This window comes from Lissotriton helveticus, chromosome 7 (assembly GCF_964261635.1).
Source record: "Lissotriton helveticus chromosome 7, aLisHel1.1, whole genome shotgun sequence".
Taxonomy (NCBI): Eukaryota; Metazoa; Chordata; class Amphibia; order Caudata; family Salamandridae; genus Lissotriton; species Lissotriton helveticus.
In genome coordinates, this window is record NC_136068.1 from 1,860,738,827 (window position 1) to 1,860,757,487 (window position 18,661).

The following is an 18,661-nucleotide window of genomic DNA, read 5'->3' on the forward strand; positions in this document are numbered from 1 at the left end:
CCCATCTGATGTCAATTTAAAGTCTGAACACATAATCAGTACCCATCCAATATCAATTCATTGTCCGAACATATAACCAGTACCCATCCCATATCAATTCATTTCCCGAACTGACAGTACACATCCTGAATCAATTAATTGTCCGAACATATAATCAGTACGCATCCTATATCAATCCATGTGGTTAAAAAAACCTGCATACATATCTCATGACACCAGGGCTGAACAATCGAGGTACAACAAGGAGTTGAAAGTTTCATTTGCATCGGCGCCCTTTTGGGTGCAGTCAGGCAGAACCAGGCATAGTCTAAATCTCTACTAACTCGTGGTTGGCCCAGAGCTTCCTTTGGCAGTCAAAAAGTTCCGTTAAAGGGCAAAAGAAAGGATCGGTGGTCTGAACCATCAGTCAAAAAGGGGAGGGAGGCAACAATTTTCCTAACGGGTCATACTGTGTTTTCACCGGAACTGATCCGAACTGTAGTCTGCAGGATTCTAGTCATTCAAACTGAGGCTGGCGACAGCATGGGAGCGCCGACGTCCTGCGGCTACATTTCCATCGTTCCGTGGGCAATCATGGCAGTCATTCCCCATCGGGGGTATCTGCGGGAGTCGGGGACTCCCGCGGCTCCTCTAGAATCTTCAGGGACGAGGAGAACTTTTATGATGGTGGCATCCACAAGCAACCGAGACATTCCTTCATGCTGGGCCCGCTCTTGCAAGGTCGACCGCCATTTTGAGATTTCGGCAGCCACCGGCGATCGCGGGGTCAAATGAGCAGACGGGCTCCAACCTGCCGGGTGAGGTGTCGCAGCATCGCCACAGTGGATGAACCCTTTTCCGGGTGCGTGGAGCGTTGCTGCACCGCAAGAGTGGACGAACCCTTTGCCGGGTGCGAGGTGCGTTGAGGGCGCAGCTGGGGAGCCTCCACCTGAGGAGGTGGGAGAGGCTCGTTCGCGCCGCCTCTCCCTCCCGGTGCACCCCACGGCGTCTCGCTTGACATTTGTTATGGCCGGACCAGGCGATGAGGACGGGGGGGGTCGGAGGCATGTGCAAGACATCCCCCCCAGGGTTGTTGCAGCCATTATAAAAGAAAGAAGTGGCGCCTGGCATGTTTTCGGGCCGGGCCTCCATTGGATGGCGGCCGGACGCTCTTTGCCCTGGCCCCATGAACGGGTTCCTTGGCTCATCCGGTGGGGCAGGCCTTGGCGTGTGGCGCCTCTCCTGGGCCTTTCGTGTAGTGGCCTCTCCACTCCCAGGCCCTCCATGGATGCTGGTCCAGACTGGGAGAGAGAGGTGGGGTCGAGGACACGGACATTTTCCCCCCTGCAACTCTCCAGGGTTGTCGTAGCAGTCCCCTTGGCCGGGTCCCGTCGGCCTCGGCCTCTCCTCCGGCTACACCCTATGTGATGATCTCCGGCCGACGGTTGGCAGCAGGACCCGCCCTATATGTGTTGCTTCCGGCTGGGCGTAGCCGCAAACCTGTTGCACTTTGGGAGTTTCCAGAAAGGGGGCGGATGTCTGCTGACTTGTATCTTTCCCAGGTTGCCGTTATTTGGGCGTGGCAGGCGGTGGGACAGACATGTTTGGAGCAGCGAGGGGCAGTGAAGCCTCGTTGCCTCATGGCCGTCGTAATGTCAAGCTTGGCTTCTCTTATCATTTTCAGGTTTCTTATTACGGGTTTATTTCTAACGTTTCTTGTTTCTAGGACAATAATAGGTTTTATCATTAAGTATTGTTATCGTTTCCTTGTTCGTTATTTAATAAAAAGTTCATCAGTGGCCTACTGATTTCGTTTTCCTATTCCTTTCTTTCCAGGTTGCTTCATGCTAAAGTTTCTGTTAACAGGATACAGTGATCACTTCGTTATTATTGCATATGTCCTTTTCACTAGGGGTGCTCTCTGGTCGGGCCAGATGACCTACCTCCAGTGAATGGTCCGGGTGAAACTGGCGTATCAATCAGTGGGGAGTAGATAGGCATGCCAGATTACAACGGGGGACAAAGGTCCGCATCACCTATCCTTTCACTACTTGCAAAGATTTTCCTACGTTTATTTGCAAACAGGGAATACCTCCAAAAGAACAATTCCAAACAGTCAATGTTCGGACAATCAATCAATCAATGAGGAACGAAATAGGCACGACGGGTTAAAAGCTTGCGTTACCTACCCTTCACTATCTGCGAAGGGAGAGAGAATATACCTATTCTTCCCCGTTTGCAGGCAGAGAAGATCCTTAAGAGAACCAACTTCGAACAATTCAATGCTCGATTCAAACAATCAATCAATGGGGAGAAAAATAGGTATGACGGATTACAATGGGGACAAAAGTCTGCATTACCTATCCTTCACTATCTGCAAAGACTAAACAGAGTATGGCGACTCTGTGCTTGTTTGCAAATAGAGAATCTCTCAGAGACAATAAAGTGAGTAATACTAGTATTTTCAAAACAATCAATCAATCAATTTTGCAATTTGTCGTGTGTCACGACCTTACCCGGACCGGACCATGTGGACAGTACTTCGCCTTCCTTTCTCCAGCGCCCGATCGTTCTCTTTCTCCATGTTTTTACCGCAGCAGTCCTGTGGGATTCCAGTCAGGACAATAGGTCACTTGAGAGAGGTCCGTTCGGAATCGGTGAAGTTCATTCAATCGGCAGCCGGACGGTTGCCCTCTCAAGGCAGGTATACTCCAATCATTTAGATGTTCACCTCATCGTCTGGACCTCTCTTACCGGACCTTATGTCGCTGATGGACCCCGCGTTGGGACGCCAATTGTAGAAAAGTCAGCCCATATCGCACCCGATGCCCAGGCTGCTGGTGCAGGGCGACTCTTAGTTCCCATCTTGAATAATTACCAAATAAGAGACAGGCGCTGAAGGCAGGAAAACAAGAACAGAGTTTATTACTCATGAGGAGAGCATGTCATTTCGGACACTCGCATAGTGTCTTCGGGAGGTGCTCTAACAAGTTTCTCTGAGGCTTCGTCTTTTATACACAGGTTTGTGGCACACAGGCATCCTTTATTACAATCAAGACATTGTGAAGTACGAAGATATTCCAACACGTGGCTACAGTAGGGGCCCTTTTCCTCTATACAATAGGAGGGGGCTGTCATGCAGCTGAGTGTTCTGCTGATTCCTTTGGAATGTGTGCTCCTGATCGAATCTCAGGGGGTGGGGAGGTCATGATCAATAGTGGCTCCTTTTTAAGAGAGGCGAGTGCATACAGTAGTGGGCAATAAACTGTATCCTCAGGCTAAGGGGGGGTGACCAGCGGTCCATGTAGACAATTAGGTTCAGAGGAAGAGGTCATCAAAGGAGGGGTATTCATGGAGGGAAAGGAGGTGTTGGTCAGGCGCAGGGTGTGATTCTCAGAGACAGAGTCATGCGGGAGGGGAGGGCTCATGACTTGTGCATGTGAGAGCGGGGGCAGCCAGGGTGCATGGGGGAGGCTTGCAGGGTCAGGGAAGGGGCGCTGGTGATCGATCGCAAACTGAGAGACCATGGTACCTAAAATGGCTGTCATGTACGTGTGTGCATGGGTCTATGCTAGCGATATAACACAGTCAGTGTTTTAGCGATATCTGTTCTGCTTACACCGAGGGGTACTGTGAGCACAAATGAACGCCGCTTATGTACATACACATTGCTATTTTCAACAGTGAGAAAAAAAAAAAACACAGGAAAAAGGAGAAAAAGTACACACACTACCGGATCAGAGAGGACAACCCCCCTTCCCTTAGATCTTTAGCCGCCAGTATGATGATTTTCCCATAACTCCCAAAATCTATATTTTTTAGGAAAGGGTTTCTTCTTTTTATCTAAACTATATATTTTTAGAACTGTCGTTAGCCACTCACCCCTATTCGGTGGAGATGGAGTGATCCATTTTAAGCAAATCTCTCTCCTAGCCACGAGAATCAGAATAAACACCAGATTTTCTTCATGTTTTGTTAGCTTAACTACTGGGGGAGAGCCAAATATCCCAAATAGAACTAGATCAATACTCACAGTTAGCTGCTTTCCCAATACCTCTACGATAGTCTTACCCACTTCCTTCCAGAAGCCATCGAGATGGGGGCACTGCCAGAACATTTGCAGGTCGTTGGCCTTCATTAAACCACATTTTGGACAGGACTTCACCGTAGATCCGCTGAATTTGGATAATTTTTCTGGCGTCCAATAAGCTCTGTGAGTGGTATACAAATGGTTTCTTTTTAATGCCGCAGATGTTACTATTGACCAGCATTTGTTCATTGATACTTGCCATAAGTTGGTCGTATCCAGCGTTGGCAGATCTTTCCCCCAAATTCTCTCCGGTATGTGAAATTCCTCCTCCCCTGCAGTTATGAGAGGCCAGTACCAAAATGATATTTCCTTCTTGAAGGGTTTTTCCAACATTTTCTTTTCCAAGAGTATATTACCAGTCTTGGTTTCTTTTACGGACTTTGTCCAGCTCAAAAGTTGGTAATACTTGAATTTGGATAGTGAGAAGTTCATGGTCTGATTCAGAATCTCCCACTCCATGATTTTGTTCAGATATAGCAGTTGTCCCCGTGTTGTTATTTCTGCTGTTTCTAGAGGAGTTGAGAGGGAGTCTTTGAGGCATTCAGGTGTAGAAGGTGAGTTCCAAATTGGGGCTTTATCACTGTGGAGTGGGATATTCACTGTAGATCTAATACAGTACCACGATTTAGCGGCCGCCCTCAGAGTCTTCAATTTAATTTTTTTGAAGAATTTCGGGTGACCAAACTTAAAAAGGAAGTGGCTGGTGTTCTTTGTTAGCTTCTGTAGATAAATTGGGTAGTCTTCATAAGGGCCTAGCATAATTCTTATGTTTTTAAATTGAAATGCTCTGCAATATTCTAGAATATCTGGGGTAGCTAGCCCTCCCTGGTTTTTCCTTCTCCTTATTTTAGTCCAAGCAATTCTGGGTTTTTTAGATGACCATATAAAGCTTGATAACTCTCCCTGGATTTTCTTTATGTGCTCCCTATTGAATTCCAACGGAATCGTACCAAAAATAAAGGTAAACTTAGGCAAGATTGACATTTTTAAGATGTTCGATTTCCCCAAGATCGTCAAGGGTAGGGCTTTCCATACATTCAATAATCTCTTAACTTCCACATGTATCCTCTGGAGATTAGCCTGTGCTACCTTATCTAGATCTTTAATCACGTCTATACCCAAGTATCTGATTTTTTCCTTATTATAAGGACTTTGATAATTCTCGTTCCAAGTCATGGTTTCAGTCTTGGACTTGTTTATTAGGCAGCCCGAGATTTTCCCAAACTTTGTTAGTGTTTCCTCAGTAGCTTTGAGGGCCTCCTTAAGATCAGAAGTGAATATCATGAGGTCATCGGCATAAAGAGACACTTTTTTATGCCAGTCTTGATATGAAAATGGGACAATATCTGGATGGTTCCTAAGACATTCCGCTGCAGGCTCGATATAAAGGTTAAATAGTAATGGGGATAAGGGACACCCCTGGCGTGTTCCTCTCTTAATCGATATTTGATCAGTCAAATCCCCATTTATTAATATTCTGGCCTTAGGTGCATTATAAATATTTTCTACCATCTTTGAGAAATTAGTTCCTACATCAAATTTTTTCAATACTTCACTTAGATAGATCCAATTAACTCTGTCGAACGCTTTTGCTGCGTCGACAGTAATTATCGACAAAGGTATTTTCTCACTTGTGGCTATGTCCACTGCTCCAATGAGCTCATGAGTTAGTTCTTGTAAACTCCTTCCTGCCACAAACCCTTTTTGATTAGAGTTAATCAGAGTGCCCACTACTCGTCCAAGTCTCTTTGCCATTATTTGGGTGAAAAGTTTGTAATCGCAATTTAAAATCGAGATAAGGCAATATGACTCGCATTTCTTGGGATTTTTGCCTGGTTTTAGGAGGACTGTAATATTTGCGTCATTCCATGACTCTGGGAGGCAGCAGTTTTCAAGGAAGATTTTATTAAATACTGAAGTAAGAGGTGTCACTAAGGTGTCCTTTAGTTTGATATATAGCTCATTTGGAAGGGTGTCTGGACCTGCAGCCTTGCCTCTTTTTAGATTTTTTATGATTCCCTTTACTTCTTCCGTTGTAATTTTAGTGTTTAATTCATCTTTCATCACTTGTGATAGGTTAGGAAGATTTTGAGTGTCTAAAAATGCTTTTATCTCTTCCGCTGTTGGGTTACAATCCTCAGAGTAGAGTTCCCCGAAGAAAGCTGTAAATTTGTGCCTTATTATTTCTTCTTCTGCTCCATTAAGCTCTGGGTTACTAGGATCTATATAGGCGATTTTATTTCTGGACCTTTCTGTTCTTCTCTTCCACGCCAGTAGTTTTCCGCAGCCTTCCCCGTATTCATAATGGGCCAACTTACTGCAATCCCATATTTCTCTGATTTTGTCTTCCAGGGTCTCAGAAAGTTTATCTTTTAACTTACTTCTTTCTAATTCTAATTCTTTCCCTCCAGAGTTTTTTAAGATCTGTTGGTCTATTGCGATAATCTTATCTTCTATCTTTTGGATCTCTTTGTTAAGCTCTTTTGATTTATGTGAAGCCAGACCCAAAATCGCTCCTCTGATCATTACTTTATATGAGTCCCAAACTATGTGGGGTGGGGCACTCTCGTTATTTATCTCAAAGAAGCTTATTGTTTCTTGCCCAAGTTTTGTGACAATATCAAGGTTTAGGAGAGTCGTGCGATCCAATGTCCACCTTGGGGGTTTCCTTACTTCTTTTAATGATAGTGTCAATTGGACCGCAGAGTGATCTGAGAGATGTGCTGGTAGATGGACCACTTGTTTGGTCTTTTCCAACAGGCCTTGTGTTGAATCTAAGGTCAAGGGACAATCGATATTTGCCCGGCGGTATCGCCTCTTTAACCCACGAATTATTAATCAATGAAGAGGCAGGCGCTGGAGACGGGAAGGCAGGAAACAAGGTTTATTCTCTCCGGAGGAGAACACAACAATTCAGACAGCAGGTATCGTCATGAGGTGCTCTACCCGCATCTCTGAGGCCTGGCCTCTTATACACAGGTTTATTACTTTATTACATATTACATATTCATGGCAATGCTTTGATGTACGGAAAGACATTCTCGGAACCCCCAGCTTCAAGCCCGTTCCCACACACGTATACAGCAGAAGTCCCACCCCGGTCACAACAGGTGATGATTATCGCGCAGCTGGACATTCCGCCGATTCATGGAAATTGGGGGTTTGATCGGATCTCATAGGGTGGGGGCTTTGATCGATTCGGGGGTCCTTTGATGAGGGAAGCTTTCTACTGTACGGGGAGGGGCAATAAACAGTATCGGCAGGGCTAGGTGTCGGCCTGGGAACGAGGAGGACAAACGGACACACAGGAAAAGGGGGTTTGCATCAAAAGGGCCTGGGACCATGAAAGGAATGAAGGGAGGTGTCGCGCTGGGAACAGGATGGGGTTCTGAGGCAACGCTGCGCTGAAGAGGGGTTTATGACCCAAGGCATGTGCGAGCGGGGGTTTGTCAGAGTGCGGGCTCTGTGGGGGAGGAGGGCTATGCCGGGGGTCAGTGGCATGCAAAAAAAGGGTTTGTTCTGATCGAGGCACCTAAAATGGCGGGTGCGCACGACAAAAAGTGTGGCATCAGGGGAAGAGGCAAGATGGCGCAGATAATGTTTACCAAACCGTACTAATTTTCCACAGTCCTCCCTTTAACATATCCAAGACATCTTGCTGGCCTATTTCCAATTCATGTCGACTGTGGTGGTCATAGGAAAAGAAGTAGGTACCCAGGTGAAGGAGTTATAGACATTACATTTTGAAATCTTTCATCTTAGGAGGCGGGTCTATCGATAAAAACTCGTTTGCAGGAAAGTCATAGTAATGTGATAACAGACAAAAATGATTCTGTAGTGCGAGCATTGAGTACATTTCATAGTTGCTTATAGTCGTTTGGAATGTGAATTGATAGGTCATTACATATGTGAGTTCTGTTCATGTTATAATGGTGGAGCATAATTAATACAATGGTGACTGGGAGAGAAATGAGACGTAGCAGAAACGGTGATTGAGGGTGTCAATGTTCGAAGTTAATGAGTTCTCAGCATTCTTTGTCGTCTTTTGTTGGCGCTGTGGAGCACCGGCGGTGGAGCTAAGGGTCCAGCTCTATTCTAGGTCACGCGTTGCAGGGCACGACCTTTTCCTGGTCAAAAAGGTCCTTTTCGCCCTGTGTCCTTTGAGTTGATTGTCAAAAAGAGGTTCAGATGGAAGAAATGTGCGTGTGAGCAGTCCTTTAGGGTAGGTCGGAGAAAAAGGGGGATGGAGCAGGGCCAGATCGGGAGCAGACTAGGGGGACGGAGAATTTCAGGTAAGCGGGCTCATGACCGAGTTTAGAGAGCGGGGACTTTTCGGCATACACTGGACATCGAGCAGGGGCATCAGGTCAGCCCTTTCCTCTTATTTTGTCGAAAACAGTGCCTCGTCCTGCAGCTCCTTACTGTCGCGGTCTCGCCTTGGCCAATGTCGCAGATGTTCCATAGTCTGTAGTCAGGCCACGTGCTCCCACATCCGGTCCTTCTTTCCTCCGACAGTCGTACCCTTAAATGAGTTTGAAAAGACAGTCTTTAGAGAATTGGCAGAGGAAGGTAATCACAAAAGTCTATTTCTCTCCCAGCTCCAGGTAAATGAGAACACAATGGTGTTTTCTGCTCGGTCATGGCACGAGATCTGGTGCCCTTTTATTGCATTACAGTTACGTCAGCTCTTCTGACGGAGACCCACCTTCCTGGTACGAGCCTTACAAAGCTATACCGTTCTCCTGGGCTTTATATAAAAAAACGCAATGTGCTATCACCATGGTCTGATAGGTATCTTTCTGAGAGATGAACATAGGCTAAACATTTTTCATTCTATCAATGCATCCTGCCTTTCAGCTGAACATTTTACTTTCAACAGGGTTCATTGCAACGATTTCTTCACTTCGGTCTAATCTTAATTTTGCAAACATCGTTCTAGTTCCTACATAGCCTCTTACAACCTGACTACTTAATTAAAAACCGGGGTCTTGTGGAAAACAACTAGGGACATAGAAAACTGTGGTAAGGGCGTAAATCGACCCATCTCTTACAACCGGGGGTGAGGGGCAGTTTAAAACTCCCGTCTGGGGCAGCTGATACGAAACTGGGGGTGTTTCGATCACCTTTACTGTTTGGGTATTGCGACAATTCGGGACGGGGAAGGTCGCGTTATCTGAGGCATCTTTTTATAACACAGGAGCCGCTGACATGTAGTTCCCTTATTTCGGGTCAGATTAGGGAACCTCAGTCGTCTTACCTGTCCTTTTCCTCTTGGCCAAATCTCGGTTTCATCAATTTAGCAGAAAAGAGAGGTAGTGACACGGCGTCAGGGTGATTTTTACTTAGGATAAATTTTGAGCAAATACTTGTGGTATTTGGGGCCAATTGGTGGGGCACTAGGGGTGGCGGTTTGCCAATTTAGGTGCTTAGTCGTTCGGAAGAGCGAGAGAGAGAGAGAGAGAGAGAGAGAGAGAGAGAGAGAGAGAGAGAGAGAGAGAGAGAGAGAGAGAGAGAGAGATGTGCAAAAACAGGCTAAATAGTACACATGCGACAGGGGGAGTGGCCGTGCATTAAGACAGGCTATTCAGCGCATTACGCAACATAAGGCATTACGGGTCTGTGTTTAGAATTTTGAAAGCACGCAGTTTGGGATGGACGAGCATTAGGCCGGGTACAGGGGACATGCATTGAGTAAAAAAGGCACCATTGTGTCGCATTTCTTGCATTCTCGGTCCGTTAATCAGTTAAGTCAACGCGTCAGTCATACACAAACATCATCTTATAGTTTCAGACATACGTGACAGGTGTCCATTCACGCAACACGGATCAAGGGTGATCGCTTTCATCATGTCATAAACTCTATCGGCTCTTTTGGTAAAAAGAGCAGTTTGTGGGTGTGTTTAGGTGCCACCAGGCAGTGTTAGTCCGCTTCGTATATCAGACAGGGCGAGGCTTCAGATCTTCACCATACTTTGGTCGTGATTCCGGTGTGGCCTGTAGAGGGGAAAAAGAGGGGAGGGGAGGGGGACAACATTCGAGCATATCAAAAGCACGGGTACGAAAGTCCTTTACTTACCTCATACTCGTCTTATCCCCTCGGGATAGAATCCCTGGGGTTTTTGGTTTCTGGAGCCAAGGGGGGGGATGGGGGCAGTGTGACCTTATAGGCTGTGAGTAGGGAAACGTTAGAGAATCAGAAGCACTTAGTGCGAGGTTTCCAGTTGGTAGGTGTATTTAGCTATTGGGGTCCTTACACCTCTTTCAACGTTGTGATGTTCTAAGGTTTATCAGCTCTTCGGTCAACTCTGTTCCCTAGTACCTTTGAGTGTCGTATCTTTATAATATTTTATCATTTACATCGTTTCACTTTACCCAACCTTTATATTCCATCTTTTACACCATTTCGCTTTTACCCATCCCCAGAAGTCGAGGTCTTTCTCCATGCGCGAGTCCCTGAGTCAGTCGCATATTTGACGGCAGAGTGTCGTGTCTCAGATCCGATCCTCCATCCGGGGCTGGGCAACCATCTTTTATTAACCTTAAAGAGAGAGCAGAGTAGGGTGCACAGAAAAGAACTCTCCCGCCGATCCCATATTTTAAATAAAGCATGCAATATCCGTTCATAGTTTGAGAAACCTTTATTTTGCAAAATCATTCAGCATGTAGTTTTATGAAGGTGCAGTCGTACTTGGCCGGACACGGCAATGGCTAAAGTGCGTACAGTAGGGGGTTATTTTGCAGCATTAAAAAACATTAGGAAGGTTTATTCATTCATTAGTAGGAAACTAAAAACGTCTATAAATTGGTTGGGGGAACGGGGGGCATTTATTTCATAATTTAGAAGCACCGTCAGACTAGTCGCAATCAGATTTCCTATATGCATACCGTGTACGTGCGTCATAGGCGAGGTTATACATCAGCTATAAAAAAATATAATACATCGTACATTTGTAATCAACATTTTTAACGGAGTCCCTTTATATGTTCGTCGAGTGAATTCTCTTTCTTTCTCGTTAAGCGTACAAAGGATCAGGTACATGTCTCAGAAAATCAAGTTTTTCTTTATTAGCGAAAAGAAGACACCACGTGGCGTTCGTAAGTTCCTATTGTTACCGGCGCCATTTTGGGCGGGGCCGGGTTAGTCCGGAAGTAGCATCAGGAAAAAATGTTTCCTACAACCGGCAGTTGGACCAGAGTCCTTTTCGGCAGTTCGAGAATTCATGCTAACAGAAAGAGTGGCAATGTCATGCTTGTTTTGTTAGCGATCGCGGCAGTTGTCCCTTACCCGAAGCCTGCAGGGGCCGAGGGCTCCTGGGACATTTGTAGAATCTTCAAGGCTGTGGGGGTGCTGTCGGAGGTGGGGGCTCGTGCCCCGGTGGGCAAGCGCCCGAGTTACATTGTTGTTCAAAGTTACTCTAGCGGCCGAGGCCCGCCTTCCAGCGGACCCAGACGCCATTTTGAGGCCTGCAGCAGCCCCCCTCGTCGAGTCTGCGAGAGTGGAAGAGACCTTTCTGGGGACAAGTAGAGAATGGAACTCCGTGTTGTGGAAGCAGGACGTTCGGCTAGGGCGCAGCTGTGGTGCCCCCACCTGGGGGGCGAGGGAGACTCGTTCGCGCCATCTCCCTCTCCCGGTGCACTCCATGCCGCTCTCTTTCATGGGCCTGCACGATGGTCTCTCCACACCCTGTGCTCCACAAGTCCCATGCCCAGTGCTGCGGAAGTATGGCCACCTGCGGCGCATGTTCGGTGCTGCGCAAGTACTGGGGCGCCACCATGGTATGTTCGGTGCTACGCAGGTATTGGCACCACCGCCTGGCTGGAGGAGTTCGGCGTTGGGCCAGGGGCTGGGAAACCTCCTATCCGTGGAGGTGGGGGAGGCTCGTCCGCGTCGCCTCTCCCGCCCAGCCCGACCTGGACTAATTTTCGCGGAGGTATGTACAAGACATTCCGCCGCCCAGAGTTGTCGCGGCCATTGTTCATGACAGAAGTGGTGCCTGGCGTGTTGCTGCGGCTATCACGGAGGAGAAAAGGAAGAAGTGTCCTGTCCGTTTCTGGGCCGGGCTTCCGGCGGAGGCCGGCCGGACGCCCCTGGCTTTGGCCCCATAAACGGGTCCCTTAGGTTATCGGCTGCAGCCGGATCCAGTTGGCCCCAGTCCCTGGCCATTGGTGGCCGGACCGGCAGGACATGTGGCGGGACTACCTAAAACTCCCATGCGCCACCGTGGCCGGACCGGGAAGACATGTGGCGGGACTACCTGCAGTTATCCAGGGCCGCTGCGGCCGGACTCTGCCGACCCCTGTCTCTCCTCCGGCTCCACCCTATGTTATGATTTCCTGACCGATTGTTGGCAGCAGGGCCCGCCTTATATGGGTTGCTGCCGGCTGGGCGTAGCCGTAACCCTGCCCTACTTTGGAAGGTTCCAGAGTGGGGGGGCGAATGTTCTGCTGACTTTCATTTTCTAGTTTACCGTTCTTGTTTCAAACGTTTTCTGTTGTTAGAGCATTAATAGGTGTTATTATTATGTATTGTTATTTGTTTCTTGTTCGTTATGTTAAATAAAAAGTTCAAGTTCATAAGTGGCCTACAGATTTCGTTTTCCCACTCCTTTCTTTCCAGGTTGTTCCATGCTAAAGCTTCTGTTAACAGAAGTTTAAGTACCATGATAACGCAGGCAGAGGGATGACGCAGATTCATGCATCACGTACACACAAACTCAGACGGGGAGACAGTACAAATATTATATAAAAAGACCCAAGACAAACATAAAACAGTTATTGGCCATAATTATCTTATTTCTATATGCTGCGCATACTTTTTGTTAGAGCAATGGGGCAGGCTTTAGTTATATGTCTATAAGGATGCGGAAGAAAGGAGGTAGTAGGTTTTCAGACATAGGCAATATCCCTAGTCCTATCGGCGAAGGATACTTGTGTAACCCTTACCTCGAAATACCCTAAACTTTTCCCTACTTGGCTAAACGTAAGGATGCTTGATCATGTGTGTACATTATTCTTTCGGTTTTCTTCGGGGTTTGTCGTCTGTCAATTTAGAGTTACACTGGGTTTTCCCGTCTTATCGTTGTTGGATCTATGAGGACTCGAACATGTCGCTGAAATTGGCTTGGCGAAATCTGTGCCATCGGGCATAATCGAACGTGGTGGTTCTATCTGGCCTGTTCAAGTCAGTCTGATTCATCTTTGTCTCGCGCCTTTTCCCTTTCTGCCGGCCTGTTATTCCTGCCGGTCCTCTGCTCCTATTCACGCTCAGTAGAGTCGGGCATTGGGCTTTCCAGTGCCCGGCATATCTACAAAAAGCACATTGGTTTTGCCCTAAGTCTGGCCGTCCTGTGCGTAGTGTCGGGGGATTACTTTCGGGACGTTGTGTTCTGAGGTCGTCCTGTCGATATGTTCCTCTACCTGCTCTGTCCTCGTCTCTATTCTTTCGTTGCATTGCTTCTTTGCGCCACATACCGAGGCAGTCGAGCATAACGGGCGTTGTCTTATTATCACGAAGGGCTATTTCTAACGTTTCTATTTTATCAAGATCGAAGGATCCTATCAGTGGCCACTGTTTCTCTTGGCTTTCTTTGGTATACCTGTGCCACAGTTTACTATAGGCTATGGTAACTAATCCATAGTTTACGAACATGTCTTTATTAGGGGTGCCTTCCAGCGGAGCTAGATGATCCACCTCTAATAAACGGTCCGGGCTGAACCAGCTATCGACCAGTGGGGAGAAGACAGACATGACAGCTCACGACGAGGGACAAAAAGTCAGCACTGCCTATCTTATCACTGCGCGCAAAGACTAGACAGAATATTTCTATTCTACGTTGTTTGCAGGCAGTGAATACCTCATGAACCAATAACAAAAACAACCAATAAAATAAAATAAAACCAGTGGGGAGAATAAGTAGGCGCGTAAAAGTCTGCGTCCTCTACCCTTTCATTATCCGTAAAGAGGAATCTGTTATTTCCTGTTTGCAGACAGAGAATCTCCAGAAAACAATCCGCGAACAGTAGTTCGGGGCCAAAAACAGTTAATCAGTGTGGGAGAGGGAGTCTCCCGAAAATAAGCCGTCAAATAAATAATAAAACCAGTGGGGGAGAAAAATAGGCACGACGGCTGCGTTACCTATCCTTCACTGTTTGCAAAAGGGAAAGAGCCTACTGTTTCTCCGTGTGCAGACAGTGAATCTCCAAATGAGTCAACAAAGAGTAATACTAGTATTTTCTGAACAATCAACAATTATTTCGTGATTCGTCGTGTCTACACGACCTTGCCCGGACCGTATGGACAGTTTCTTGTCTTCCGAATCCAGCGCCCGATCGTCCTCTTGTCTTTGTATTCCTCGCAGCACTCCTGATGGTTCCCAGTCAGGACCGTAGATCACTCGAGAGAGGTCTGTTTGGAACCAGTGAAGTTCGGATGATCGGCTGCCAGATGAGGGTCTATTGGGCAAGAGCTCTCCCGATCGTTGCAGTCGTTCACTCTGTCGTCAGGACCTCTCCCACTGGATCCACGAGTCGCTGATGGGCCCCACGCTTGGGACGCCAATTGTTGAATCTAAGGTCAAGGGACAATCGATATTTGCCCGGCGGTATCGCCTCTTTAACCCACGAATTATTAATCAATGAAGAGGGAGGCGCTGGAGACGGGAAGGCAGGAAACAAGGTTTATTCTCTCCGGAGGAGAACACAACAATTCAGACAGCAGGTATCGTCATGAGGTGCTCTACCCGCATCTCTGAGGCCTGGCCTCTTATACACAGGTTTATTACTTTATTACATATTACATATTCATGGCAATGCTTTGATGTATGGAAAGACATTCTCGGAACCCCCAGCTTCAAGCCCGTTCCCACACACGTATACAGCAGAAGTCCCACCCCGGTCACAACAGGTGATGATTATCGCGCAGCTGGACATTCCGCCGATTCATGGAATGTGGGGGTTTGATCGGATCTCATAGGGTGGGGGCTTTGATCGATTCGGGGGTCCTTTGATGAGGGAAGCTTTCTACTGTACGGGGAGGGGCAATAAACAGTATCCGCAGGGCTAGGTGTCGGCCTGGGAACGAGGAGGACAAACGGACACACAGGAAAAGGGGGTTTGCATCAAAAGGGCCTGGGACCATGAAAGGAATGAAGGGAGGTGTCGCGCTGGGAACAGGATGGGGTTCTGAGGCAACGCTGCGCTGAAGAGGGGTTTATGACCCAAGGCATGTGCGAGCGGGGGTTTGTCAGAGTGCGGGCTCTGTGGGTGAGGAGGGCTATGCCGGGGGTCAGTGGCATGCAAAAAAAGGGTTTGTTCTGATCGAGGCACCTAAAATGGCGGGTGCGCACGACAAAAAGTGTGGCATCAGGGGAAGAGGCAAGATGGCGCAGATAATGTTTACCAAACCGTACTAATTTTCCACACTTGGTCTACTAGAAAAAAGTCTATTCTAGATTGTATCCCTAACTTTTTGTTCTTAAAAGTAAAGTTTTCTATCTTATCTCCCTTTTCTTTCCAGATGTCAATCAGATGTAGATCCCTTTTATAAATTTTCAGCCATTCTCTCATTTTTGGCAGGTTTGCTTGTTTCCCCCTTGGGTACCTGTCAACTCTCGGGTCTGGGATAATATTAAAATCCCCTCCCATAATAAGCGAACCTGGTAAAGAGATTAGGTGGTTAAACAGGGTCTGCAATGGATCGGGGTCATCTATGTTCGGACCATAGTAACCCACCACCGACACAGAATGATTGAGCAATTTGATGTTAGCTATCGCCCACCTTCCTTTAGGGTCTGTTTTTACGGATTCTAACCTAACTTTCAAGGAATTCTTGAATAAAATAGCAACTCCCTTTGTGACACAAACTTGATTTGTACATACATATGAGTCCACCCACCTCAGATTTTTCGCTATCTCCTCCCACTCTTCCTTCATAAGATGTGTTTCCTGAAGTATTATTATCTCGCTATCTATTGATTTTAAGTATTCGAAGATCTTTCTCCGTCTACTCTTTGTACGTAGCCCATTTACGTTCCAGGAGGTTATCTTAATTTTTTTCATCTTCTGAATCATTTCTTTTTTCTTTTCTGTATTACCACCCCCCGGATTTCTCCTTTTTTTTCCTAAAGATTTTTTGAGGACATTTTTTTATTTAAATTTTTACCCTATCTTGCTCCCCACCCCTGTGTGTTTCCACCCCCTTTTGTTCCCGCCTCCCCTCTTCTTTTTTAGCATGTGAGTGTTAAAATTTAAGTAATAGTGAAAGGAAAGAAACAACAAAAGTGGGGAGACACACCCACCCTCCCTGGGGAAGCCTCCCTTTCCTCTTTTGGGCTCTATTCCTGGCCCCTTTTGAGCTCCTTACCTTAATTCATATTTTTTTAAGTATACCACTATTCTTTAGATTACGGATGTAACTGACTGCTCTATATTCAGATTTGTGTTAAAGACTGACAGCCTGATTCATGTACGGGCCGTTTTGCGTGTCCCTAATAGCGATTAATAGCGACTCGCTATTGAGGAAACGCAAAACGGCATTCATGTACTTTTCGGGGAAAAAATAGCGACTCGCACGCGGGCGCTAAAGCCGTTAGCGACCGACAAAAAACGCAGAAAAATCGCTATTTCCGGCTACCTGCGATCGGGATAGCGACTCGCAATCCCGATCGCACGGGATAGCGACTCGCAATCCCGATCGCACGGGATAGCGACTCGCAATCCCGTGGGATCGGGAATGCGAGTCGCTATCTCGCGGGATCTGGAAAACGGGAAGACGCATTACGAGCACCGTGATGACATCACAACCAGGAAGCAGCCAAATCCCACCCCCAAACAACACACTGACGCTATCAGTCGAGTGTTGAAGACCGAAAGCTGCCGCTAAACCGCCGTTAGCGACTCACAACCCCGCCGAAATTGCGACCGCCATGTCGGAGGAACCCCAGCCAGGCCCCAGCAACAGCGCTGGCCGCAAGCGCAAACTGAAATTCTCCGAACAGGAGCTGGAGAACCTCATCGAAGGGGTGGTGGCCAACCACGACCAGCTGTTTGGTGCCAACTCCCGGAGGGTCCCAGAGCAGGAGAAGAGGAGGATCTGGGTTGGGATTGCCTCCAGTGTGAACTCTGTGGGCGTTGCGGACAGGTCTCTGGAGGAACTCAAAAAGCGGTGGTACGACCTCCGAGGCCGTGCCAAGGAGAGGGTTGCGGAGCGCCTTGGTGAGGCATCAGGCACCGGAGGTGGTGGACCGACTGTCCCACCCAACACCCCCCTGGAGGACCAGGTAGAGGACACGTTGGAGAGGGAGGCGTGTGTTGGCGTGACCCCTCTGGACTCCTCCCGCCCCACCCAAGACACCCAAGGTAAGTGGCATGCGACTGCGACCCTGTCCCCTATGACCGCCCCTGACCAAATAGGCTCACTCATTGGCCCTTAGTCATGCCTATGTTGTGCATCAGGAAATGCCCTGAAGCATTGTGGGAGACGTAGTATGTCCACAATGTAGTAGTACCACAATGCGGCCAGAAAGGTTCCAAAGTGCGCAAATACACAACCACCCAGGGAATGACACCCAGCATGCATGTAACATCTGCACGTCTGACAGTCACATGCACCTAATGAGTATCCACTTACCCTCACAGGTGCGGGAGACAGCAGTGACAGTGAGAGGCTGCTGATCGATGAGGAGGCCCAGGAGGAGGAATCCCTACCTGATACACAGCCACCAGCCCCTGCAGCAGCGCCAACACCAGCAGCCAGGCCCCCGCCTCTGCTGCTACAACACCTGCAGGCCCACCGTCTGCCAAGGCCAGGCCCCCCGCCTCTGCTGCTTCAACACCTGCAGGCCCACCGTCTGCCAGAGCCAGGCACCCCACCAATGTGCCTCCAGTGGCTGCGGCACCTGCAACACCAGCTGCAACAACACCTGCAGCACGGCCAATAAGATCTGGGCCAGCCACATCCGCTACACAGCGGCCCAACAGCAGGCGGGGCAATGGGCATCTCCATGCCTGCATGAGCGTGGAGCGGCGCATGCTCCGCATACACCAGCGGCAGTCCCAGCAGCAAGGAGCAATCCAGCTCCAGCTTCATAAGATAGGCCGCAATGTGGCTGGAGTCGGGGAGAGGATGGACCGCATGACGGCGGCCATGGACCGCATGACGGCGGCTATGGAAGACAACACTGCAGCGCTGGTGAAGCACCGCAGTGTTGCAAGCAGGCGCCACCACCAGTTGCTGAGCCGGCTGTCCACCTATAGCCGCTCCAATTATGTCTCGGCAAATGCCACCACCCTGCTTGCGCGGCGCTCCTTGACCCAGCAGCACCAACTGGTCCAGTGCTGCGAAGATATTACCCGGGTGCTGGAGCATTTGACCACCGCCGTCACCGCACTGCACGCACCTGTGCTACCGGCAATTGTGGGGGGTGATGATGCTAGTGAGGGTGCCTCCAGTGTCAGCAGCCACTCTGCCACGCAGGCCCCCCCACCTAGGCGCAGCACAAGGGCTACGCCTGCTCCAGCTGCCCAGGAGGAGGAAGAGCCTCCCAGGCGCCTGCAAATTGTGCGCCGGAGGCGCCAATGACATTGTGTCAGGGA